The sequence below is a fragment of the Ranitomeya variabilis genome, chromosome 1, assembly GCF_051348905.1.
Source record: "Ranitomeya variabilis isolate aRanVar5 chromosome 1, aRanVar5.hap1, whole genome shotgun sequence".
Taxonomy (NCBI): Eukaryota; Metazoa; Chordata; class Amphibia; order Anura; family Dendrobatidae; genus Ranitomeya; species Ranitomeya variabilis.
In genome coordinates this window covers 497,939,015-497,966,242 of record NC_135232.1, presented here as the reverse complement: position 1 = coordinate 497,966,242, position 27,228 = coordinate 497,939,015, and positions in this window count along the sequence as shown.

Here is a 27,228-nt window from a genome sequence, read left to right as displayed (position 1 = left end):
CGGCCTCCACTTTGGTGGGCGGGGCCGGGCCCCTTGGCCTCCGCTTTAATGGGCGGGGCCGCTCGGCCTTCGATTTGTTGGGCGGGGCTCCTCGGCCTCCGATTTGGTTGGCGGGGCCCCTCGGCCTCCCATTTGGTTGGCGGAGCCCCTTATCCTCCGATTTGGTGGGCGGGGACTCTCGGCCTCCGATTTGGTGGGCGGGGACCCTCGGCCTCCGATTTGGTGGGCGGGGTCCCTCGACCTCCGATTTGGTGGGCGGGGACCCTCGGCCTCCGCTTTGGTGGGTGGGGCCCCTCGGCCTCCGATTTGGTGGGCGGGGTCCCTCTGCCTCCGATTTGGTGGGCGGGGACCCTCGGCCTCCGATTTGGTGGGCGGGGACCCTCGGCCTCCGATTTGGTGGGCGGGGACCCTCGGCCTCCAATTTGGTGGGCGGGGACACTCGGCCTCCGATTTGGTGGGCGGGGACCCTCGGCCTCCGATTTGGTGGGTGGGGACCCTCGGCCTCCGATTTGGTGGGTGGGGACCCTCGGCCTCCGATTTGGTGGGTGGGGACCCTCGGCCTCCGATTTGGTGGGTGGGGACCCTCGGCCTCCGATTTGGTGGGCGGGGCCCCTCGGCCTCTGATGTGGTGGGCGGGGCCCCTCGGCCTCCGCTTTGGTGGGCGTGGCCGGGCCCCTCGGCCTCCGCTTTGGTGGGCGGGGCCGCTCGGCCTTCGATTTGGTGGGCAGGGCTCCTCGGCCTCCGATTTGGTGGGCGGTGCTCCTCGGCCTCCGATTTGGTTGGCGGGGCCCCTCGGCCTCCGATTTGGTGGGCGGGGACTCTCGGCCTCCGATTTGGTGGGCGGGGACCCTCGGCCTCCGATTTGGTGGGCGGGGACCCTCGGCCTCCGATTTGGTGGGCAGGGACCCTCGGCCTCTGATTTGGTGGGCGGGGACCCTCAGCCTCCAATTTGGTGGGCGGGGACCCTCGGCCTCCGATTTGGTGGGCGGGGACCTTCGGCCTCCGATTTGGTGGGTGGGGACCCTCGGCCTCCGATTTGGTGGGTGGGGACCCTCGGCTTCCGATTTGGTGGGCGGGGCCCCTCGGCCTCCGATGTGGTGGGCGGGGCCCCTCGGCCTCCGCTTTGGTGGGCGGGGCCGGGCCCCTTGGCCTCCGCTTTGGTGGGCGGGGCTGCTCGGCCTTCGATTTGGTGGGCGGGGCTCCTCGGCCTCCGATTTGGTTGGCGGGGCCCCTCGGCCTCCGATTTGGTTGGCGGGGCCCCTCGGCCTCCGATTTGGTGGGCGGGGACTCTCGGCCTCCGATTTGGTGGGCGGGGACCCTCGGCCTCCGATTTGGTGGGCGGGGACCCTCGGCCTCCGATTTGGTGGGCAGGGACCCTCGGCCTCTGATTTGTTGGGCGGGGACACTCAGCCTCCGATTTGCTGGGCGGGGCCCATCGGCCTCCGATGTGGTGGGCGGGGACCCTCGGCCTCCGATTTGGTGGGCGGGGACCCCCGGCCTCCGATTTGGTGGGCGGGGCCCCTCGGCCTTCGATTTGTTGGGCGGGGCCCCTCGGCCTCCGATTTGGTTGTTGGGGCCCCTCGGCCTCCGATTTGGTTGGCGGGGCCCCTTATCCTCTGATTTGGTGGGCGGGGACTCTCGGCCTCCGATTTGGTGGGCGGGGACCCTCGGCCTCCGATTTGGTGGGCGGGGCCCCTCGGCCTCCGATTTGGTTGGCGGGGCCCCTCGGCCTCCGATTTGGTGGGCGGGGACCCTCGGCCTCCGATTTGGTGGGCGGGGCCCCTCGGCCTCCGATTTGGTTGGTGGGGCCACTCGGCCTCCGATTTGGTGGGCGGGGACCCTCGGCCTCCGATTTGGTGGGCGGGGACCCTCGGCCTCCAATTTGGTGGGCGGGGACCCTCGGCCTCCGATTTGGTGGGCGGGGACCCTCGGCCTCCGATTTGGTGGGCGGGGACCCTCGGCCTCCGATTTGGTGGGCGGGGACCCTCGGCCTCCGATTTGGTGGGCGGGGCCCCTCGGCCTCCGATGTGCTGGGCGGGGCCCCTCGGCCTCCGATGTGGTGGGCGGGGCCAGGCCCCTCGGCCTCCGCTTTGGTGGGCGGGGCCACTCGGCCTTCGATTTGGTGGGCGGGGCTCCTCGGCCTCCGATTTGGTTGGCGAAGCCCCTCGGCCTCCGATTTGGTTGGCGGGGCCCCTCGGCCTCCGATATGGTGGGCGGGGACTCTCGGCCTCCGATTTGGTGGGCGAGGACCCTCGGCCTCCGATTTGGTGGGCGGGGACCCTCGGCCTCCGATTTGGTGGGCAGGGACCCTCGGCCTCCGATTTGGTGGTCGGAGACCCTCGGCCTCCGCTTTGGTGGGCGGGGCCCCTCGGCCTCCGATTTGGTGGGCGGGGTCCCTCTGCCTCCGATTTCGTGTGCGGGGACCCTCGGCCTCCGCTTTCGTGGGCGGGGCCCCTCGACCTTCGATTTGGTGGGCGGGGCTCCTGGGCCTCCGATTTGGTTGGCGGGGCCCCTCGGCCTCCGATTTGGTGGGCGGGGACCCTCGGCCTCCGATTTGGTGGGCGGGGACCCTCGGCCTCCGATTTGGTGGGCGGGGACCCTCGACCTCCGATTTGGTAGGCGGGGCCCCTCGGCCTCCGATTTGGTGGGCGGGGACCCTCGGCCTCCGATTTGGTGGGCGGGGACCCTCGGCCTCCGATTTGGTGGGCGGGGCCCCTCGGCCTCCGATTTGGTGGGCGGGGCCCCTCGGCCTCCGAGATGGTGGTCGGGGCCCCTCGGCCTCCACTTTGGTGTGCGGGGCCGGTCCCCTCGGCCACCGCTTTAATGGGCGGGGCCGCTCGGCCTTCGATTTGTTGGGCGGGGCTCCTCGGCCTCCGATTTGGTTGGCGGGGCCCCTCGGCCTCCGATTTGGTTGGCGGGGCCCCTTATCCTCCGATTTGGTGGGCGGGGACTCTCGGCCTCCGATTTGGTGGGCGGGGACCCTCGGCCTCCGATTTGGTGGGCGGGGCCCCTCGGCCTCCGATTTGGTTGGCGGGGCCCCTCGGCCTCCGATTTGATGGGCGGGGACCCTCGGCCTCCGATTTGGTGGGCGGGGCCCCTCGGCCTCCGATTTGGTTGGTGGGGCCCCTCGGCCTCCGATTTGGTGGGCGGGGACCCTCGGCCTCCGATTTGGTGGGCGGGGACCCTCGGCCTCCGATTTGGTGGGCGGGGACCCTCGGCCTCCGATTTGGTGGGCGGGGACCCTCGGCCTCCGATTTGGTGGGCGGGGACCCTCGGCCTCCGATTTGGTGGGCGGGGACCCTCGGCCTCCGATTTGGTGGGCGGGGCCCCTCGGCCTCCGATGTGGTGGGCGGGGCCCCTCGGCCTCCGATGTGGTGGGCGGGGCCAGGCCCCTCGGCCTCCGCTTTGGTGGGCGGGGCCGCTCGGCCTTCGATTTGGTGGGCGGGGCTCCTCGGCCTCCGATTTGGTTGGCGAAGCCCCTCGGCCTCCGATTTGGTTGGCGGGGCCCCTCGGCCTCCGATATGGTGGGCGGGGACTCTTGGCCTCCGATTTGGTGGGCGGGGACCCTCGGCCTCCGATTTGGTGGGCGGGGACCCTCGGCCTCCGATTTGGTGGGCGGGGACCCTCGGCCTCCGATTTGGTGGGCAGGGACCCTCGGCCTCCGCTTTGGTGGTCGGGGACCCTCGGCCTCCGCTTTGGTGGGCGGGGCCCCTCGGCCTCCGATTTGGTGGGCGGGGTCCCTCTGCCTCCGATTTGGTGTGCGGGGACCCTCGGCCTCCGCTTTCGTGGGCGGGGCCCCTCGACCTTCGATTTGGTGGGCGGGGCTCCTCGGCCTCCGATTATGTTGGTGGGGCCCCTCGGCCTCCAATTTGGTGGGCGGGGACCCTCGGCCTCCGCTTTGGTGGGCGGGGCTCTTCGGCCTCCGATTTGGTGGGCGGGGTCCCTCTGCCTCCGATTTGGTGTGCGGGGACCCTCGGCCTCCGCTTTGGTGGGCGGGGACCCTCGGCCTTCGATTTGGTGGGCGGGGACCCTTGGCCTCCGATTTGGTGGGCGGGGCCGCTCGGCCTTCGATTATTTGGTGGGCGAGGCTCCTCGGCCTCCGATTTGGTTGATGGTGCCCCTCGGCCTCCGATTTGGTTGGTGGGGACCCTCGGCCTCCAATTTGGTGGGCGGGGCCCCTCGGCCTCCGATTTGGTGGGCTGGGACCCTCGGCCTCCAATTTGGTGGGCGGGGACCCTCGGCCTCCGATTTGGTGGGCGGGGACCCTCGGCCTCCGATTTGGTGGGTGGGGACCCTCGGCCTCCGATTTGGTGGGTGGGGACCCTCGGCCTCCAATTTGGTGGGCGGGGCCCCTCGGCCTCCGATTTGGTGTGTGGGGCCCCTCGGCCTCCGATTTGGTTGGTGGGGCCCCTCGGCCTCCGATTTGGTGGGCGGGGACCCTCGGCCTCCGATTTGGTGGGCGGGGACCCTCGGCCTCCAATTTGGTGGGCGGGGACCCTCGGCCTCCGATTTGGTGGGCGGGGACCCTTGGCCTCTGATTTGGTGGGCGGGGCCCCTCGGCCTCCGATTTGGTGGGCAGGGACCCTCGGCCTCCGATTTGGTGGTCGGGGACCCTTGGCCTCCGCTTTGGTGGGCGGGGACCCTCGGCCTCCGATTTGGTGGGCGCGGTCCCTCTGCCTCCGATTTGGTGTGCGGGGACCCTCGGCCTCCGCTTTCGTGGGCGGGGCCCCTCGACCTTCGATTTTGTGGGCGGGGCTCCTCTGCCTCCGATTTGGTTGGTGGGGCCCCTCGGCCTTCAATTTGGTGGGCGGGGACCCTCGGCCTCCGCTTTGGTGGGCAGGGCCCCTCGGCCTCCGATTTGGTGGGCGGGGTCCCTCTGCCTCCGATTTGGTGTGCGGGGACCCTCGGCCTCCGCTTTGGTGGGCGGGGCCCCTCGGCCTTCGATTTGGTGGGCGGGGACCCTCGGCCTCCGATTTGGTGGGCGGGGTCCCTCTGCCACCGATTTGGTGTGCGGGGACCCTCGGCCTCCGCTTTGGTGGGCGGGGCCCCTCGGCCTTCGATTATTTGGTGGGCGAGGCTCCTCGGCCTCCGATTTGGTTGATGGTGCCCCTCGGCCTCCGATTTGGTGGGCGGGGCCCCTTATCCTCCGATTTGGTGGGCGGGGCCCCTCGGCCTCCGATTTGGTGGGCGGGGCCCCTCGGCCTCCGATTTGGTGGGCAGGGCCCCTCGGCCTCCGATTTGGTTGGTGGGGCCCCTCGGCCTCCGATTTGGTGGGCGGGGACCCTCGGCCTCCGATTTGGTGGGCTGGGACCCTCGGCCTCCAATTTGGTGGGCGGGGACCCTCGGCCTCCGATTTGGTGGGCGGGGACCCTCGGCCTCCGATTTGGTGGGTGGGGACCCTCGGCCTCCGATTTGGTGGGTGGGGACCCTCGGCCTCCGATTTGGTGGGCGGGGCACCTCGGCCTCCGATTTGGTGGGTGGGGCCCCTCGGCCTCCGATTTGGTTGGTGGGGCCCCTCGGCCTCCGATTTGGTGGGCGGGGACCCTCGGCCTCCGATTTGGTGGGTGGGGACCCTCGGCCTCCAATTTGGTGGGCGGGGACCCTCGGCCTCCGATTTGGTGGGCGGGGACCCTTGGCCTCTGATTTGGTGGGCGGGGCCCCTCGGCCTCCGATGTGGTGTGCGGGGACCCTCGGCCTCCGCTTTCGTGGGCGGGGCCCCTCGACCTTCGATTTTGTGGGCGGGGCTCCTCTGCCTCCGATTTGGTTGGTGGGGCCCCTCATCCTTCAATTTGGTGGGCGGGGACCCTCGGCCTCCGCTTTGGTGGGCGGGGCCCCTCGGCCTCCGATTTGGTGGGCGGGGTCCCTCTGCCTCCGATTTGGTGTGCGGGGACCCTCGGCCTCCGCTTTGGTGGGCGGGGCCCCTCGGCCTTCGATTTGGTGGGCGGGGACCCTCGGCCTCCGATTTGGTGGGCGGGGTCCCTCTGCCTCCGATTTGGTGTGCGGGGACCCTCGGCCTCCGCTTTGGTGGGCGGGGCCCCTCGGCCTTCGATTTGGTGGGCGGGGCGCCTCAGCCTCCGATTTGGTTGGTGTGGACCCTCGGCCTCCGATTTGGTGGGCGGGGACCCTCGGCCTCCGAATTTGTGGACGGGGACCCTCGGCCTCCGATTTGGTGGGCGGGGACCCTCGGCCTCCGATTTGGTGGGTGCGGCCCATCGGCCTCCGATGTGGTGGTCGGGGCCCCTCGGCCTCCGCTTTGGTGGGCGGGGCCGGGCCCCTCGGCCTCCGATTTGGTGGGCGGGGACCCTCGGCCTCCGATTTGGTGGGCGGGGACCCTCGGCCTCCGATTTGGTGGGCGGGGACCCTCGGCCTCCGATTTGGTGGGCAGGGACCCTCGGCCTCCGCTTTGGTGGTCGGGGACCCTCGGCCTCCGCTTTGGTGGGCGGGGCCCCTCGGCCTCCGATTTGGTGGGCGGGGTCCCTCTGCCTCCGATTTGGTGTGCGGGGACCCTCGGCCTCCGCTTTCGTGGGCGGGGCCCCTCGACCTTCGATTTGGTGGGCGGGGCTCCTCGGCCTCCGATTATGTTGGTGGGGCCCCTCGGCCTCCAATTTGGTGGGCGGGGACCCTCGGCCTCCGCTTTGGTGGGCGGGGCTCTTCGGCCTCCGATTTGGTGGGCGGGGTCCCTCTGCCTCCGATTTGGTGTGCGGGGACCCTCGGCCTCCGCTTTGGTGGGCGGGGACCCTCGGCCTTCGATTTGGTGGGCGGGGACCCTTGGCCTCCGATTTGGTGGGCGGGGCCGCTCGGCCTTCGATTATTTGGTGGGCGAGGCTCCTCGGCCTCCGATTTGGTTGATGGTGCCCCTCGGCCTCCGATTTGGTTGGTGGGGACCCTCGGCCTCCAATTTGGTGGGCGGGGCCCCTCGGCCTCCGATTTGGTGGGCTGGGACCCTCGGCCTCCAATTTGGTGGGCGGGGACCCTCGGCCTCCGATTTGGTGGGCGGGGACCCTCGGCCTCCGATTTGGTGGGTGGGGACCCTCGGCCTCCGATTTGGTGGGTGGGGACCCTCGGCCTCCAATTTGGTGGGCGGGGCCCCTCGGCCTCCGATTTGGTGTGTGGGGCCCCTCGGCCTCCGATTTGGTTGGTGGGGCCCCTCGGCCTCCGATTTGGTGGGCGGGGACCCTCGGCCTCCGATTTGGTGGGCGGGGACCCTCGGCCTCCAATTTGGTGGGCGGGGACCCTCGGCCTCCGATTTGGTGGGCGGGGACCCTTGGCCTCTGATTTGGTGGGCGGGGCCCCTCGGCCTCCGATTTGGTGGGCAGGGACCCTCGGCCTCCGATTTGGTGGTCGGGGACCCTTGGCCTCCGCTTTGGTGGGCGGGGACCCTCGGCCTCCGATTTGGTGGGCGCGGTCCCTCTGCCTCCGATTTGGTGTGCGGGGACCCTCGGCCTCCGCTTTCGTGGGCGGGGCCCCTCGACCTTCGATTTTGTGGGCGGGGCTCCTCTGCCTCCGATTTGGTTGGTGGGGCCCCTCGGCCTTCAATTTGGTGGGCGGGGACCCTCGGCCTCCGCTTTGGTGGGCAGGGCCCCTCGGCCTCCGATTTGGTGGGCGGGGTCCCTCTGCCTCCGATTTGGTGTGCGGGGACCCTCGGCCTCCGCTTTGGTGGGCGGGGCCCCTCGGCCTTCGATTTGGTGGGCGGGGACCCTCGGCCTCCGATTTGGTGGGCGGGGTCCCTCTGCCACCGATTTGGTGTGCGGGGACCCTCGGCCTCCGCTTTGGTGGGCGGGGCCCCTCGGCCTTCGATTATTTGGTGGGCGAGGCTCCTCGGCCTCCGATTTGGTTGATGGTGCCCCTCGGCCTCCGATTTGGTGGGCGGGGCCCCTTATCCTCCGATTTGGTGGGCGGGGCCCCTCGGCCTCCGATTTGGTGGGCGGGGCCCCTCGGCCTCCGATTTGGTGGGCAGGGCCCCTCGGCCTCCGATTTGGTTGGTGGGGCCCCTCGGCCTCCGATTTGGTGGGCGGGGACCCTCGGCCTCCGATTTGGTGGGCTGGGACCCTCGGCCTCCAATTTGGTGGGCGGGGACCCTCGGCCTCCGATTTGGTGGGCGGGGACCCTCGGCCTCCGATTTGGTGGGTGGGGACCCTCGGCCTCCGATTTGGTGGGTGGGGACCCTCGGCCTCCGATTTGGTGGGCGGGGCACCTCGGCCTCCGATTTGGTGGGTGGGGCCCCTCGGCCTCCGATTTGGTTGGTGGGGCCCCTCGGCCTCCGATTTGGTGGGCGGGGACCCTCGGCCTCCGATTTGGTGGGTGGGGACCCTCGGCCTCCAATTTGGTGGGCGGGGACCCTCGGCCTCCGATTTGGTGGGCGGGGACCCTTGGCCTCTGATTTGGTGGGCGGGGCCCCTCGGCCTCCGATGTGGTGTGCGGGGACCCTCGGCCTCCGCTTTCGTGGGCGGGGCCCCTCGACCTTCGATTTTGTGGGCGGGGCTCCTCTGCCTCCGATTTGGTTGGTGGGGCCCCTCATCCTTCAATTTGGTGGGCGGGGACCCTCGGCCTCCGCTTTGGTGGGCGGGGCCCCTCGGCCTCCGATTTGGTGGGCGGGGTCCCTCTGCCTCCGATTTGGTGTGCGGGGACCCTCGGCCTCCGCTTTGGTGGGCGGGGCCCCTCGGCCTTCGATTTGGTGGGTGGGGACCCTCGGCCTCCGATTTGGTGGGCGGGGTCCCTCTGCCTCCGATTTGGTGTGCGGGGACCCTCGGCCTCCGCTTTGGTGGGCGGGGCCCCTCGGCCTTCGATTTGGTGGGCGGGGCGCCTCAGCCTCCGATTTGGTTGGTGTGGACCCTCGGCCTCCGATTTGGTGGGCGGGGACCCTCGGCCTCCGAATTTGTGGACGGGGACCCTCGGCCTCCGATTTGGTGGGCGGGGACCCTCGGCCTCCGATTTGGTGGGTGCGGCCCATCGGCCTCCGATGTGGTGGTCGGGGCCCCTCGGCCTCCGCTTTGGTGGGCGGGGCCGGGCCCCTCGGCCTCCGCTTTGGTGGGCGGGGCCGCTCGGCCTTCGATTTGTTGGGCGGGGCTCCTCGGCCTCCGATTTGGTTGGCGGGGACCCTCGGCCTCCGATTTGGTGGGCGGGAACCGGCCTCCGATTTGGTGGGCGGGGACCCTCGGCCTCCGATTTGGTGGGCAGGGACCCTCGACCTCCGATTTGGTGGGCGGGGACCCTCGGCCTCCACTATAGTGGGCGGGGCCCCTCGGCCTCCGATTTGGTGGGCGGGGTCCCTCTGCCTCCGATTTGGTGGGCGGGGACCCTCGGCCTCCGCTTTGGTTGGCGGGGCCCCAAGGCCTCCGATTTGGTGGGCAGGGCCCCTCGGCCTCCGATTTGGTTGGTGGGGCCCCTTGGTCTCCAATTTGGTGGGCGGGGACCCTCGGCCTCCGATTTGGTGGGCGGGGACCCTCGGCCTCCAATTTGGTGGGCGGGGACCCTCGGCCTCCGATTTGGTGGGCGGGGACCCTCGGCCTCCGATTTGGTGGGTGGGGACCCTCGGCCTCCGATTTGGTGGGTGGGGACCCTCGGCCTCCGATTTGGTGGGTGGGGACCCTCGGCCTCCGATTTGGTGGGTGGGGACCCTCGGCCTCCGATTTGGTGGGCGGGGCCCCTCGGCCTCCGATGTGGTGGGCGGGGCCCCTCGGCCTCCGCTTTGGTGGGCGGGGCCGGGCCCCTCGGCCTCCGCTTTGGTGGGCGGGGCCGCTCGGCCTTCGATTTGGTGGGCGGGGCTCCTCGGCCTCCGATTTGGTGGGCGGGGCTCCTCGGCCTCCGATTTGGTTGGCGGGGCCCCTCGGCCTCCGATTTGGTGGGCGGGGACTCTCGGCCTCCGATTTGGTGGGCGGGGACCCTCGGCCTCTGATTTGGTGGGCGGGGACCCTCGGCCTCCGATTTGGTGGGCAGGGACCCTCGGCCTCTGATTTGGTGGGCGGGGACCCTCGGCCTCCAATTTGGTGGGCGGGGACCCTCGGCCTCCGATTTGGTGGGCGGGGACCTTCGGCCTCCGATTTGGTGGGTGGGGACCCTCGGCCTCCGATTTGGTGGGTGGGGACCCTCGGCTTCCGATTTGGTGGGCGGGGCCCCTCGGCCTCCGATGTGGTGGGCGGGGCCCCTCGGCCTCTGCTTTGGTGGGCGGGGCCGGGCCCCTCGGCCTCCGCTTTGGTGGGCGGGGCCGCTCGGCCTTCGATTTGGTGGGCGGGGCTCCTCGGCCTCCGATTTGGTTGGCGGGGCCCCTCGGCCTCCGATTTGGTTGGCGGGGCCCCTCGGCCTCCGATTTGGTGGGCGGGGACCCTCGGCCTCCGATTTGGTGGGCGGGGCCCCTCGGCCTCCGATGTGCTGGGCGGGGCCCCTCGGATTCCGATGTTGTGGGCGGGGCCAGGCCCCTCGGCCTCCGATATGGTGGGCGGGGACTCTCGGCCTCCGATTTGGTGGGCGAGGACCCTCGGCCTCCGATTTGGTGGGCGGGGACCCTCGGCCTCCGATTTGGTGGGCAGGGACCCTCGGCCTCCGATTTGGTGGTCGGAGACCCTCGGCCTCCGCTTTGGTGGGCAGGGCCCCTCGGCCTCCGATTTGGTGGGTGGGGTCCCTCTGCCTCCGATTTGGTGTGCGGGGTCCCTCGGCCTCCGCTTTCGTGGGCGGGGCCCCTCGACCTTCGATTTGGTGGGCGGGGCTCCTCGGCCTCCGATTTGGTTGGCGGGGCCCCTCGGCCTCCGATTTGGTGGGCGGGGACCCTCGGCCTCCGATTTGGTGGGCGGGGACCCTCGGCCTCCGCTTTGGTGGGTGGGGCCCGTCGGCCTCCGATTTAGTGGGCGGGGCCCCTCGGCCTCCGATTTGGATGGTGTGGACCCTCGGCCTCCGATTTGGTGGGCGGGGCCCCTCGGCCTCCGATTTGGATGGTGTGGACCCTCGGCCTCCGATTTGGTGGGCGGGGACCCTCGGCCTCCGATTTGGTGGGCGGGGACCCTCGGCCTCCGATTTGGTGGGCGGGGACCCTCGGCCTCCGATTTGGTGGGCGGGGCCCCTCGGCCTCCGATGTGGTGGGCGGGGCCCCTCGGCCTCTGATTTGGAGGGCGGGGACCCCCGGCCTCCGATTTGGTGGGCGGGGCCCCTCGGCCTCCGATTTGGTGGGCGGGGACCCTCGGCCTCCGATTTCGTAGGCGGGGCCGGGCCCCTCGGCCTCCGCTTTGGTGGGCGGGGCCGCTCGGCCTTCGATTTGGTGGGCGGGGCTCCTCGGCCTCCGATTTGGTGGGCGGGGCTCCTCGGCCTCCGATTTGGTTGGCGGGGCCCCTCGGCCTCCGATTTGGTGGGCGGGGACTCTCGGCCTCCGATTTGGTGGGCGGGGACCCTCGGCCTCTGATTTGGTGGGCGGGGACCCTCGGCCTCCGATTTGGTGGGCAGGGACCCTCGGCCTCTGATTTGGTGGGCGGGGACCCTCGGCCTCCAATTTGGTGGGCGGGGACCCTCGGCCTCCGATTTGGTGGGCGGGGACCTTCGGCCTCCGATTTGGTGGGTGGGGACCCTCGGCCTCCGATTTGGTGGGTGGGGACCCTCGGCTTCCGATTTGGTGGGCGGGGCCCCTCGGCCTCCGATGTGGTGGGCGGGGCCCCTCGGCCTCCGCTTTGGTGGGCGGGGCCGGGCCCCTCGGCCTCCGCTTTGGTGGGCGGGGCCGCTCGGCCTTCGATTTGGTGGGCGGGGCTCCTCGGCCTCCGATTTGGTTGGCGGGGCCCCTCGGCCTCCGATTTGGTTGGCGGGGCCCCTCGGCCTCCGATTTGGTGGGCGGGGACTCTCGGCCTCCGATTTGGTGGGCGGGGACCCTCGGCCTCCGATTTGGTGGGCGGGGACCCTCGGCCTCCGATTTGGTGGGCAGGGACCCTCGGCCTCTGATTTGTTGGGCGGGGACCCTCAGCCTCCGATTTGGTGGGCGGGGCCCATCGGCCTCCGATGTGGTGGGCGGGGCCCCTCGGCCTCCGATTTGGTGGGCGGGGACCCCCGGCCTCCGATTTGGTGGGCGGGGCCCCTCGGCCTCCGATTTGGTGGGCGGGGACCCTCGGCCTCCGATTTGGTGGGCGGGGACCCTCGGCCTCCGATTTGGTAGGCGGGGCCCCTCGACCTCCGATTTGGTGGGCGGGGACCCTCGGCCTCTGATTTGGTGGGCCTGGACCCTCGGCCTCAGATTTGGTGGGCGAGGCCCCTCGGCCTCCGATTTGGTGGGCGGGGACCCTCGGCCTCCGTTGTGGTGGTCGGGGCCCCTCGGCCTTCGCTGTGGTGGGCGGGGCCGGGCCCCTCGGCCTCTGCTTTAATGGGCGGGGCCGCTCGGCCTTCGATTTGTTGGGCGGGGCTCCTCGGCCTCCGATTTGGTTGGAGGGGACCCTCGGCCTCCGATTTGGTTGGCGGGGCCCCTTATCCTCTGATTTGGTGGGCGGGGACTCTCGGCCTCCGATTTGGTGGGCGGGGACCCTCGGCCTCCGATTTGGTGGGCGGGGCCCCTCGGCCTCCGATTTGGTTGGCGGGGCCCCTCGGCCTCCGATTTGGTGGGCGGGGACCCTCGGCCTCCGATTTGGTGGGCGGGGTCCCTCGGCCTCCGATTTGGTTGGTGGGGCCACTCGGCCTCCGATTTGGTGGGCGGGACCCTCGGCCTCCGATTTGGTGGGCGGGGTCCCTCGGCCTCCGATTTGGTTGGTGGGGCCACTCGGCCTCCGATTTGGTGGGCGGGGACCCTCGGCCTCCAATTTGGTGGGCGGGGACCCTCGGCCTCCGATTTGGTGGGTGGGGACCCTCGGCCTCCGATTTGGTGGGCGGGGACCCTCGGCCTCCGATTTGGTGGGCGGGGACCCTCGGCCTCCGATTTGGTGGGCGGGGCCCCTCGGCCTCCGATGTGCTGGGCGGGGCCCCTCAGCCTCCGATGTTGTGGGCGGGGCCAGGCCCCTCGGCCTCCGATATGGTGGGCGGGGACTCTCGGCCTCCGATTTGGTGGGCGAGGACCCTCGGCCTCCGATTTGGTGGGCGGGGACCCTCGGCCTCCGATTTGGTGGGCAGGGACCCTCGGCCTTCGATTTGGTGGTCGGAGACCCTCGGCCTCCGCTTTGGTGGGCAGGGCCCCTCGGCCTCCGATTTGGTGGGCGGGGTCCCTCTGCCTCCGATTTGGTGTGCGGGGACCCTCGGCCTCCGCTTTCGTGGGCGGGGCCCCTCGACCTTCGATTTGGTGGGCGGGGCTCCTCGGCCTCCGATTTGGTTGGCGGGGCCCCTCGGCCTCCGATTTGGTGGGCGGGGACCCTCGGCCTCTGATTTGGTGGGCGGGGACCCTCGGCCTCCGCTTTGGTGGGTGGGGCCCGTCGGCCTCCGATTTAGTGGGCGGGGCCCCTCGGCCTCCGATTTGGATGGTGTGGACCCTCGGCCTCCGATTTGGTGGGCGGGGCCCCTCGGCCTCCGATTTGGATGGTGTGGACCCTCGGCCTCCGATTTGGTGGGCGGGGACCCTCGGCCTCCGATTTGGTGGGCGGGGACCCTCGGCCTCCGATTTGGTGGGCGGGGACCCTCGGCCTCCGATTTGGTGGGCGGGGCCCCTCGGCCTCCGATGTGGTGGGCGGGGCCCCTCGGCCTCCGATTTGGAGGGCGGGGACCCCCGGCCTCCGATTTGGTGGGCGGGGCCCCTCGGCCTCCGATTTGGTGGGCGGGGACCCTCGGCCTCCGATTTGGTAGGCGGGGCCCCTCGGCCTCCGATTTGGTGGGCGGGGACCCTCGGCCTCCAATTTGGTGGGCGGGGACCCTCGGCCTCCGATTTGGTGGGCGGGGACCCTCGGCCTCCGATTTGGTGGGCGGGGCCGCTCGGCCTTTGATTTGGTGGGCGGGGCTCCTCGGCCTCCGATTTGGTTGACGGGGCCCCTCGGCCTCCGATTTGGTTGGCGGGGCCCCTCGGCCTCCGATTTGGTGTGTGCTCTGCCTGGGGCCACTGTGCTCTGCCTGGGGCCCCATATGCTGCCTGGGGCCCCTGTGCTCTGCCTGGGGCCCCATATGCTGCCTGGGCCCCTGTGCTCTGCCTGGGGCCCCTGTGCTCTGCCTGGGGCCCCATGTTCTGCCTGGGGCCCCTGTGCTCTGCCTGGGGCCACTGTGCTCTGCCTGGGGCCCCATGTTCTGCCTGGGGCCACTGTGCTCTGCCTGGGGCCCCATAAGCTGCCTGGGGCCCCTGTGCTCTGCCTGGGACCACTGTGCTCTGCCTGGGGCCCCATATGCTGCCTGGGGCCCCTGTGCTCTGCCTGGGGCCACTGTGCTCTTCCTGGGGCCCCATATGCTGCCTGGGGCCACTGTGCTCTGCCTGGGGCCCCATATGCTGCCTGGGGCCCCTGTGCTCTGCCTGGGGCCCCTGTGCCTTGCCTGGGGCCCCATGTTCTGCCTGGGGCCCCTGTGCTCTGCCTGGGGCCACTGTGCTCTGCCTGGGGCCCCATATGCTGCCTGGGGCCCCTGTGCTCTGCCTGGGGCCCCATATGCTGCCTGGGGCCCCTGTGCTCTGCCTGGGGCCCCTGTGCTCTGCCTGGGTCCCGATATGCTGCCTGGGGCCCCTGTGCTCTGCCTGGGGCCCCATATGCTGCCTGGGGCCCCTGTGCTCTGCCTGGGGCCACTGTGCTCTGCCTGGGGCCCCATAGGCTGCTTGGGGCCCCTGTGCTCTGCCTGGGACCACTGTGCTCTGCCTGGGGCCCCATATGCTGCCTTGGGCCCCTGTGCTCTGCCTGGGGCCACTGTGCTCTGCCTGGGGCCCCATATGCTGCCTGGGGCCCCTGTGTAATGGGCGGGGCCGCTCGGCCTTCGATTTGTTGGGCGGGGCTCCTCGGCCTCCGATTTGGTTGGCGGGGCCCCTCGGCCTCAGATTTGGTTGGCGGGGCCCCTTATCCTCTGATTTGGTGGGCGGGGACTCTCGGCCTCTGATTTGGTGGGCGGGGACCCTCGGCCTCCGATTTGGTGGGCGGGGCCCCTCGGCCTCCGATTTGGTTGGCGGGGCCCCTCGGCCTCCGATTTGGTGGGCGGGGACCCTCGGCCTCCGATTTGGTGGGCGGGGCCCCTCGGCCTCCAATTTGGTTGGTGGGGCCACTCGGCCTCCGATTTAGTGGGCGGGGACCCTCGGCCTCCGATTTGGTGGGCGGGGACCCTCGGCCTCCAATTTGATGGGCGGGGACCCTCGGCCTCCGATTTGGTGGGCGGGGACCCTCGGCCTCCGATTTGGTGGGCGGGGACCCTCGGCCTCCGATTTGGTGGGCGGGGACCCTCGGCCTCCGATTTGATGGGCGGGGCCCCTCGGCCTCCGATGTGCTGGGCGGGGCCCCTCGGCCTCTGATGTTGTGGGCGGGGCCAGGCCCCTCGGCCTCCGATATGGTGGGTGGGGACTCTCGGCCTCCGATTTGGTGGGCGAGGACCCTCGGCCTCCGATTTGGTGGGCGGGGACCCTCGGCCTCCGATTTGGTGGGCAGGGACCCTCGGCCTCCGATTTGGTGGTCGGAGACCCTCGGCCTCCGCTTTGGTGGGCAGGGCCCCTCGGCCTCCGATTTGGTGGGCGGGGCTCCTCGGCCTCCGATTTGGTTGGCGGGGCCCCTCGGCCTCCGATTTGGTGGGCGGGGACCCTCGGCCTCCGATTTGGTGGGCAGGGACCCTCGGCCTCCGCTTTCGTGGGTGGGGCCCGTCGGCCTCCGATTTAGTGGGCGGGGCCCCTCGGCCTCCGATGTGGTGGGCGGGGCCCCTCGGCCTCCGATTTGGTGGGCAGGGCCCCTCGGCCTCCGATTTGGTGGGCGGGGTCCCTCTGCCTCCGATTTGGTGTGCGGGGACCCTCGGCCTCCGCTTTCGTGGGCGGGGCCCCTCGACCTTCAATTTGGTGGGCGGGGCTCCTCGGCCTCCGATTTGGTTGGCGGGGCCCCTCGGCCTCCGATTTGGTGGGCGGGGACCCTCGGCCTCAGATTTGGTGGCCGGGGACCCTCGGCCTCTGATTTGGTGGGCGGGGCCCCTCGGCCTCCGATGTGCTGGGCGGGGCCCCTCGGCCTCCAATGTTGTGGGCGGGGCCAGGCCCCTCGGCCTCCGAGATGGTGGGCGGGGACTCTCGGCCTCCGATTTGGTGGGCGAGGACCCTCGGCCTCCGATTTGGTGGGCGGGGACCCTCGGCCTCCGATTTGGTGGGCAGGGACCCTCGGCCTCCGATTTGGTGGTCGGAGACCCTCGGCCTCCGCTTTGGTGGGCAGGGCCCCTCGGCCTCCGATTTGGTGGGCGGGGTCCCTCTGCCTCCGATTTGGTGTGCGGGGACCCTCGGCCTCCGCTTTCGTGGGCGGGGCCCCTCGACCTTCGATTTGGTGGGCGGGGCTCCTCGGCCTCCGATTTGGTTGGCGGGGCCCCTCGGCCTCCGATTTGGTGGGCGGGGACCCTCGGCCTCCGATTTGGTGGGCGGGGACCCTCGGCCTCCGCTTTGGTGGGTGGGGCCCGTCAGCCTCCGATTTAGTGGGCGGGGCCCCTCGGCCTCCGATTTGGTGGGCGGGGTCCCTCTGCCTCCGATTTGGTGTGCGGGGACCCTCGGCCTCCGCTTTCGTGGGCGGGGCCCCTCGACCTTCGATTTGGTGGGCGGGGCTCCTCGGCCTCCGATTTGGTTGGCGGGGCCCCTCGGCCTCCGATTTGGTGGGCGGGGACCCTCGGCCTCCGATTTGGTGGGCGGGGACCCTCGGCCTCCGCTTTGGTGGGTGGGGCCCGTCGGCCTCCGATTTAGTGGGCGGGGCCCCTCGGCCTCCGATTTGGATGGTGTGGACCCTCGGCCTCCGATTTGGTGGGCGGGGCCCCTCGGCCTCCGATTTGGATGGTGTGGACCCTCGGCCTCCGATTTGGTGGGCGGGGACCCTCGGCCTCCGATTTGGTGGGCGGGGACCCTCGGCCTCCGATTTGGTGGGCGGGGACCCTCGGCCTCCGATTTGGTGGGCGGGGCCCCTCGGCCTCCGATGTGGTGGGCGGGGCCCCTCGGCCTCCGATTTGGAGGGCGGGGACCCCCGGCCTCCGATTTGGTGGGCGGGGCCCCTCGGCCTCCGATTTGGTGGGCGGGGACCCTCGGCCTCCGATTTGGTAGGCGGGGCCCCTCGGCCTCCGATTTGGTGGGCGGGGACCCTCGGCCTCCAATTTGGTGGGCGGGGACCCTCGGCCTCTGATTTGGTGGGCGGGGACCCTCGGCCTCCGATTTGGTGGGCGGGGCCGCTCGGCCTTTGATTTGGTGGGCGGGGCTCCTCGGCCTCCGATTTGGTTGGCGGGGCCCCTCGGCCTCCGATTTGGTTGGCGGGGCCCCTCGGCCTCCGATTTGGTGTGTGCTCTGCCTGGGGCCACTGTGCTCTGCCTGGGGCCCCATATGCTGCCTGGGGCCCCTGTGCTCTGCCTGGGGCCCCATATGCTGCCTGGGCCCCTGTGCTCTGCCTGGGGCCCCTGTGCTCTGCCTGGGGCCCCATGTTCTGCCTGGGGCCCCTGTGCTCTGCCTGGGGCCACTGTGCTCTGCCTGGGGCCCCATGTTCTGCCTGGGGCCACTGTGCTCTGCCTGGGGCCCCATAAGCTGCCTGGGGCCCCTGTGCTCTGCCTGGGACCACTGTGCTCTGCCTGGGGCCCCATATGCTGCCTGGGGCCCCTGTGCTCTGCCTGGGGCCACTGTGCTCTTCCTGGGGCCCCATATGCTGCCTGGGGCCACTGTGCTCTGCCTGGGGCCCCATATGCTGCCTCGGGCCCCTGTGCTCTGCCTGGGGCCCCTGTGCCTTGCCTGGGGCCCCATGTTCTGCCTGGGGCCCCTGTGCTCTGCCTGGGGCCACTGTGCTCTGCCTGGGGCCCCATATGCTGCCTGGGGCCCCTGTGCTCTGCCTGGGGCCCCATATGCTGCCTGGGGCCCCTGTGCTCTGCCTGGGGCCCCTGTGCTCTGCCTGGGGCCCGATATGCTGCCTGGGGCCCCTGTGCTCTGCCTGGGGCCCCATATGCTGCCTGGGGCCCCTGTGCTCTGCCTGGGGCCACTGTGCTCTGCCTGGGGCCCCATAGGCTGCTTGGGGCCCCTGTGCTCTGCCTGGGACCACTGTGCTCTGCCTGGGGCCCCATATGCTGCCTTGGGCCCCTGTGCTCTGCCTGGGGCCACTGTGCTCTGCCTGGGGCCCCATATGCTGCCTGGGGCCCCTGTGTAATGGGCGGGGCCGCTCGGCCTTCGATTTGTTGGGCGGGGCTCCTCGGCCTCCGATTTGGTTGGCGGGGCCCCTTATCCTCTGATTTGGTGGGCGGGGACTCTCGGCCTTCGATTTGGGGGGCGGGGACCCTCGGCCTCCGATTTGGTGGGCGGGGCCCCTCGGCCTCCGATTTGGTGGGCGGGGCCCCTCGGCCTCCGATTTGGTGGGCGGGGACCCTCGGCCTCAGATTTGGTGGGCGGGGACCCTCGGCCTCCGATTTGGTTGGTGGGGCCACTCGGCCTCCGATTTGGTGGGCGGGGACCCTCGGCCTCCAATTTGGTGGGCGGGGACCCTCGGCCTCCGATTTGGTGGGCGGAGACCCTCGGCCTCCGATTTGGTGGGCGGGGACCCTCGGCATCCGATTTGGTGGGCGGGGACCCTCGGCCTCCGATTTGGTGGGCGGGGACCCTCGGCCTCCGATTTGGTGGGCGGGGACCCTCGGCCTCCGATTTGGTAGGCGGGTCCCCTCGGCCTCCGATTTGGTGGGCGGGGACCCTCGGCCTCCGATTTGGTGGGCGGGGACCCTCGGCCTCCGATTTGGTGGGCGGGGACCCTCGGCCTCCGATTTGGTGGGCGGGGACCCTCGGCCTCCGATTTGGTGGGCGGGGACCCTCGGCCTCCGATTTGGTGGGTGGGGCCCCTCGGCCTCCGATGTGGTGGTCGGGGCCCCCCGGCCTCCGCTTTGGTGGGCGGGGCCGGGCCCCTCGGCCTCCGCTTTGGTGGGCGGGGCCGCTCGGCCTTCGATTTGGTGGGCGAGGCTCCTCGGCCTCCGATTTGGTTGGCGGGGCCCCTCGGCCTCCGATTTGGTTGGCGGGGCCCCTCGGCCTCCGATTTGGTGTGTGCTCTGCCTGGGGCCACTGTGCTCTGCCTGGGGCCCCATATGCTGCCTGGGGCCCCTGTGCTCTGCCTGGGGCCCCATATGCTGCCTGGGCCCCTGTGCTCTGCCTGGGGCCCCATGTTCTGCCTGGGGCCCCTGTGCTCTGCCTGGGGCCACTGTGCTCTGCCTGGGGCCCCATGTTCTGCCTGGGGCCACTGTGCTCTGCCTGGGGCCCCATAAGCTGCCTGGGGCCCCTGTGCTCTGCCTGGGACCACTGTGCTCTGCCTGGGGCCCCATATGCTGCCTGGGGCCCCTGTGCTCTGCCTGGGGCCACTGTGCTCTTCCTGGGGCCCCATATGCTGCCTGGGGCCACTGTGCTCTGCCTGGGGCCCCATATGCTGCCTGGGGCCCCTGTGCTCTGCCTGGGGCCCCTGTGCCTTGCCTGGGGCCCCATGTTCTGCCTGGGGCCCCTGTGCTCTGCCTGGGGCCACTGTGCTCTGCCTGGGGCCCCATATGCTGCCTGGGGCCCCTGTGCTCTGCCTGGGGCCCCATATGCTGCCTGGGGCCCCTGTGCTCTGCCTGGGGCCCCTGTGCTCTGCCTGGGGCCCGATATGCTGCCTGGGGCCCCTGTGCTCTGCCTGGGGCCCCTGTGCTCTGCCTGGGGCCCCATGTTCTGCCTGGGGCCCCTGTGCTCTGCCTGGGGCCACTGTGCTCTGCCTGGGGCCCCATATGCTGCCTGGGGCCCCTGTGCTCTGCCTGGGGCCCCATATGCTGCCTGGGGCCCCTGTGCTCTGCCTGGGGCCACTGTGCTCTGCCTGGGGCCCCATAGGCTGCTTGGGGCCCCTGTGCTCTGCCTGGGACCACTGTGCTCTGCCTGGGGCCCCATATGCTGCCTTGGGCCCCTGTGCTCTGCCTGGGGCCACTGTGCTCTGCCTGGGGCCCCATATGCTGCCTGGGGCCCCTGTGCTCTGCCTGGGTGTAGGACACTGGTGACGTCACTTATCTCCGGACATTAGCTCCGGACATTAGCTCCGGACATTAGCTCCGGACATTATCTCCGGACATTAGCTCCGGACAAAGCCACGGAAGTTGGCACAAATTGCAGGAAGTAGTATTCTAGGCAATTATATATTAGATATATAGAGATAGGGAGTAGAAATGTTACCATTGCACACTGTACAAAGGTTTCCAAAAATTACCCAAAGGGGTCTGTATCATACATGCTGAAAGAGGTCGTGATGGGGACCTCACAATACATTTGGCAGGTATTAAAAGAGGTAGATAAAGAGAGTACAAGTTTCATCATTGCACAATGTGCAAAGGTTTCAAAAAATTAGCCAAGGGGTCTCTCTCAGACCAGCTGAGAGATGCCGTAATGGGGACTGTCATGAATCCCCAATGGCTAGGGATAGCACAGGACAAGCAAAGTACAAATAAATAACGGACGAGCTCTAGGGTGATGGAACCTGGGCTGACCGCTGCCCTACGCCTGACAAACGCAACTAGAGATAGCCAGGGAGCGTGCCTACGTTGGTTCTAGACGCCACGCACCAGCCTAAGAGCTAACTAGTACTGCAGAGAAAATAAAGACCTCACTTGCCTCCAGAGGAATGAACCCCAAAAGATATAGTTGCCCCCTCACATGTATTGACGGTGAAATGAGAGGAAGGCACACACATAGAGATGATATATATAGATTTAGCAAATTGAGGCCCGCTGTAAACTAGAAAGCAGAACGATACAAAAGGGGACTGAGCGGTTAGCAAAAAACCCTAATCAAAAAAACCATCCTGAGATTACAAGAACCCATGTGCCAACTCATGGCACATGGGGAGAACCTCAGTCCACTAGAGCTACCAGCTAGCATAGAGACATAATAAGCAAGCTGGACAAAAAACCAAACAACTGAAAATCAGCACTTAGCTTATCCTGAAAGATCTGGGAGCAGGTAGGCAGGAACCAAACAGAGCACATCTGAATACATTGATAGCCGGCAAGGGAATGACAGAAAGGCCAGGTAAAATAGGAAACACCCAGCCTCTGATGGACAGGTGGAAACCAAAGGCCGCAACCCACCAAAGTCACCCAGTACCAGCAGTAACCACCAGAGGGAGCCCACAAACAGAATCCACAACAGGGGACCTCACAATATACTTTGCAGTTATTACAAGAGGTAGGCCGGCATCACACCCAGCGTAGGGAAATACGGTCTGTATTTTACGGCCGTAATACGCAGTAATTTTCCCAAAACACTGTTGCGTATTCAATGCGAGGATGCGATTTTTACGGACAAATGTATCCGTGTGTCATCCGTATGGCTTCCATACGGCGATTTTTTTGTGCAGGCTTGCAAAATGGAAAAATCATGGATCCATAGGCTAAAATATTCCCAAAAACATATATACAGTCTATATATATACACTCACCGGCCACTTTATTAGGTACACCATGCTAGTAACGGGTTGGACCCCCTTTTGCCTTCAGAACTGCCTCAATTCTTCGTGGCATAGATTCAACAAGGTGCTGGAAGCATTCCTCAGAGATTTTGGTCCATATTGACATGATGGCATAACACAGTTGCCGCAGATTTGTCGGCTGCACATCCCAAAGATGCTCCATACAAGGCAGGATGGATCCATGCTTTCATGTTGTTTACGCCAAATTCTGACCCTACCATCCGAATGTCCCAGCAGAAATCGAGACTCATCAGACCAAGCAACGTTTTTCCAATCTTCTACTGTCCAATTTCGATGAGCTTGTACAAATTGTAGCCTCAGTTTCCTGTTCTTAGCTGAAAGGAGTGGTACCCGGTGTGGTCTTCTGCTGCTGTAGCCCATCTGCCTCAAAGTTCGACGCACTGTGCGTTCAGAGATGCTCTTAGGCCTACCTTGGTTGTAACGGGTGGCGATTTGAGTCACTGTTGCCTTTCTATCAGCTCGAACCAGTCTGCCCATTCTCCTCTGACCTCTGGCATCAACAAGGCATTTCCGCCCACAGAACTGCCGCTCACTGGATTTTTTTTCTTTTTCGGACCATTCTCTGTAAACCCTAGAGATGGTTGTGCGTGAAAATCCCAGTAGATCAGCAGTTTCTGAAATACTCAGACCAGCCCTTCTGGCACCAACAACCATGCCACGTTCAAAGGCACTCAAATCACCTTTCTTCCCCATACTGATGCTCGGTTTGAACTGCAGGAGATTGTCTTGACCATGTCTACATGCCTAAATGCACTGAGTTGCCGCCATGTGATTGGCTGATTAGAAATTAAGTGTTAACAAGAAGTTGGACAGGTGTACCTAATAAAGTGGCCGGTGAGTGTATATATATATATATATATATATATATATATATATATATATATATCAGTGAGACATATATATATATTTATATTTAATTCAGCGGTAGATAGCAGAAAAGCTGGTAATTCAATTGCCGGCTTTTGCGCTCTCCTTCAAAAACCCGACAGGATATGAGACACGGTTCACATACAGTAAACCATCTCATATCCCTTTTTTTATTACATATTCCTCTTTACTAATGTAACAAGTGTCTGTGTGTAAAATTTTGAAGCTCTAGCTATTAAATTAAAGGGTTAAATCCCGGAAAAAAATTGGCGTGGGCTGCCGCGCAATTTTCTCCGCCAGAGTGGAAAGCCAGTGACTGAGGGCAGCTATTAATAGCCTAGAGAGGGACCATGGTTATTGGCCCCCCCTGGCTAAAAAAATCTGCCCCCAGCCACCCCAGAAAAGGCACATCTGTAAGATGCGCCTATTCTTTCACTTTCAGAAAAGTTCCCACGCTCGCGTTCATATGAGTTCATCCAGCAGAGGGCGCATCACCGCGACTCGAGGTAACTACAGGACATTCCCCTGCATTCCATTCATTCACAAAATTTTACAGACAGGAGCACAGCTGCATTAGCAGAGCTCCTGGGTGTAAAATTATTTAACCCCTTCAGATGGATTTACAGTGTGGGACAAGACTGATCGATGGAAGGTATGGAATATTGTTGTTTGTTTTGTTTAACTTTATTTCAGTTGACAAGGGTGTTCAGGTGGATTAAGAGTATAATAAAATATTAAAACACCCTGTGTCTTTATTTCATTAAAATACTTTTTAATAATGTGTGTGTGTGTTTTATTAACCATTTCATATTATTGGATTAATAATGGATTGGTGTCATAATTGACGCCTCTCCATTATTAACCTGGCTTAATGTCACCTTACAGTAGCAAGGTGACATTAACCCTTCATTACCCCATATCCCACTGCTACAAGGGAGTGGGAAGAGAGAGGCTAAGTGCCAGAATAGGCGCATCTTTCAGATGTGCCTTTTCTGGGGTGGCTGGGGCAGATGTTTTTAGCCAGGGGGGCCAATAACCATGGTCCCTCTCTAGGCTATTAATAGCTGCCCTCAGTCACTGGCTTTCCACTCTGGCGGAGAAAATTGCGCGGCAGCCCACGCCAATTTTTTCCGGGATTTAAACCTTTTAATAGCTAGAGCTTCAAAATTTTACACACAGACACTTGTTACATTAGTAAAGAGGAATATGTAATAAAAAAAGTGATATGAGATGGTTTACTGTATGTAAACGATGTCTCATATCCTGTCGGGTTTGTGAAGGAGAGAGCAAAAGCCGGCAATTGAATTACCGGCTTTTCTGCTATCTAGCGCTGAGTTAAATATAAATATATATATATGTGTCTCACTGATATATATATATATATATATATATATACCTATTCTATGTGTACACATTTATTCTACCTATTCTATTCTGTTCTGTCAGTGTGATTTTACTGTACACTTCACTGAATTGTCGGCTTTTCTAGAGAACACCGCTGCGTATTTCTCGCAAGTCACACGCATGGTCCGTGTGTAATCCGTAATTTTCTCGCCCCCATAGACTTTCATTGGCGGATTTTTTGCGCAATACGCTGACAAACGCAGCATGCTGCGATTTTCTACGGCCGTACAAGACAGTATAATACGGATCAGTAAAATACGGCAGATAGGAGCAGGGCCATAGAGAATCATGGTACCGTATGCAATCCGTATTTTCTGCGCCTCTCATACGTCCGTAAAACACGCCAGTGTGACGCCGGCCGTAGAGATAGTGTCAGGACTCTGAACATTTTTTACCTTTTGTGCATTGCTGCCCTTTTCCAAGATGGTGTCTTTGGTCTCATGTGCACTGTGTCTTCCTGCTATAAAACTCCACCCCAGCCTTCAGTCTTTGCTAGAGTATTCTGCTGTTATGCTACTGCCGACCTCGCCACGTGTGTCTCTTACTTACCTCTCTGCGGCGTCCCGGCGCGTCTCCCCTCGTTCCCGGTCTTCTGCTCTTCCTGCGTGCTCGGCTCCTGCTCCTTAAAGGGCACGCGCGCGCTCTGGTTTCCGCGGCGCTTGTGCACGCGTCTCTCTGTGATCCTGGCCTGCCTTCTGTGCCGCTCTGTGACCCCGACCCGGAAGGTATGTCCGCTCCCTTTATCAGGCGGCCTCTTCCTCTCGGCGCTGCCTGATGGTCATTTGTGCTCTGCAAGTGAATCTGGCTCCACGTCTTCTCTGCATTCCTACCTGCCTCCGTGCTCGGCGCTCACTTCCTGTAGCTGTGTTCCGTAGCTAATCCTGTCTTCTCCGTTGCCTCCTCTTAGGTTCCTCCTCCGGTGTCCTCCGTCTCGTCCATTTTCCAGTGTCCTTGTCTGCCTGCCTTTCTCCGTTCTCCCCCTTGTCTGTGTTCAGTCCTCAGCCTGTCCACTCTAGTCCTCCGTCTGGTTCCTCCTTCCATGTTTTACCTTTCTGCTCGTTTCTCTCGGGCAGTCCTTATTTTCACGCCTTCCCCGTCTCAGTCTCCTCATTACTCCTTTCAGGTTCTTATCAGCTGCCTTTTGTCAGTCCCTCTGTACCAGCTGCCCTGGCGATAGTCTCCCTCGGGCCTGCCCCTAACACTCCCTGTATAGGGGGTGGTTCACTTGGTCAGCTCGCCCGTGGGAGGTTCGTTGTCGGGGTCCAGTGGGTTCACTCTTTTGTCTCCACGGTTAACCCTCACAGTACCATCAGGCCACGGACCCCGCTGGTACTCCTTTTTCCGCTCAGAAAGAGCTTTGGGTTCTTCGGAAAAACCAGACCAGGATCATGGCCTTTTTAAAAGCCATGGAGTCCTGCTTATCAGCGTTACAGCACTCTGATCCTGCTAACGCGTCTCAGATGGCAAGTCTCCAGCAAGAGCTTGTCCAGCAACGCGACACCCAGGGTCACATACTTAATTACATTGCTTCTGTGGATAATCGTCTGCTCGCCTTGCAGACGTCCTCTTCGGCTTCCGTCCCCACTCCCCATCCGCAACCTCGCCTGGCCAAACCTCCACGCTATAGTGGAGATCCTAAGTTGTGCCGTGGATTTTTAAATCAGTGCCAACTACACTTTGAGCTATTGCCGCAACTATACCCCACTGATCGGGCCAAGGTGGCTTTTGTTGTGTCACACCTGGAAGGGGAGGCTTTGTCCTGGGTTAACCCACTTTGGGAACGGGATGATCCTTTAGTTTCCCAACTAGCCAATTTCTTGGAAACTTTCCGTAAGGTGTTCGATGAGCCCGGACGCTTGGCCTCTACCACCGAGTCCCATTTTAATCTTCATCAAGGCTCTCTTTCTGTCGGTCAGTACGCCATTCAATTTTGTACTTTGTCTTCTGAGCTAGGTTGGAACAGCGAGGCCTTGGTGGGAGCTTTTTGGCGGGGCCTGTCTTCTCGGATTAAGGACGAGCTTGCGGGTCGTGACATACCAACGTCGCTGAAGGATCTTATATCCTTGGCTACTCGCACCGATCTTCGTTTTCAGGAACGGCTTCGTGAAACAGCTAGAGAAAGAAGATCGTCTCGTCCATCTTCGGTTTCATCCTGTTCTTCCCTGTTGAGATCGGCTTCCTCGCCTCCGGCCCCAGCTCCTGAACCCATGCAGGTGGATCGTCTTTGCCCAGCTGAACTACGCCGCAAAGAGAGAATCGCTCAAGGTCTCTGCTTCTACTGCGGCAGTGCATCTCATCTCCTGCATTCTTGTCTGGTGAGGCCGGGAAATGCTTCCGCCTAGGTCAGGTAAGAGAGGCCTCCCTAGGTATTTGTGAAACCTCTCTACCTTTAACTCTTTTTGTTTTAGTTTGTTTTGGTGCCAGTTGTTTTTCTGAAGTGGCTTATGTTGATTCTGGTGCTGCAGGGAACTTTATTCAGCTTGAGGCAGTCAAGAGACTCCAGATTCCTGTCAAATCCTTGGAGACTCCCCGGCAGTTAGCTTCGGTCGATGGTAGGGCCTTGCGGGAGACCGTTACCCTCATCACAGAAGAGGTGGAATTACAGATCAGAGCCTTGCATCAGGAGAAGATTGCCTTCTATGTGTTGCCTTCTTTGTCTCATACGTTCCTGCTGGGTCTTCCCTGGTTAAGAACTCATGAGCCTGTCCTGGACTGGCGATCTGGTGATGTCCTACGCTGGGGTCATGCCTGTCAGACCAAGTGCCTTCTTCCCGAGCTACCTGTTAAGACTCCTCAATCTAACCTGGTACCTGCAGGATTGCCTTCTCCCTACTGGTCCTTCTCGGATGTCTTCGACAAAAAGGAGGTGGAGAACTTGCCTCCACACCGCCCCTTTGATTGCCCGATCGACCTTGTACCCGGCGCCATACCACCCAGGGGGCGAATTTACCCACTGAATCCTCTTGTGTCTCAAGCTATGACTGAGTATATCCGGGAGAATTTAGCCAGGGGTTTTATCCGGAAGTCGTCTTCTCCCGCAGGTGCGGGTTTCTTTTTTGTCGAGAAGAAGGATGGGTCTCTTCATCCCTGCATCGATTATCGGGGCCTCAATAAAATCACAATTAAGAATAAGTACCCACTTTCTCTTATTCCGGAACTTTTCGATCGACTTAGAAGGGCACGCATTTTTACGAAACTAGATCTCCGTGGAGCCTATAATTTAGTCCATATTCGTTCTGGTGACGAGTGGAAGACTGCTTTTAACACCAGAGATGGGCACTATGAGTATTTAGTCATGCCCTTTGGATTATGCAATGCTCCTACAGTGTTCCAGGAATTCGTGAATGAAATTTTTCGAGATCTTCTGTACACCTGTGTGGTGGTTTACTTGGATGATATCCTTATTTTTTCTCTGGATTTGGTTTCC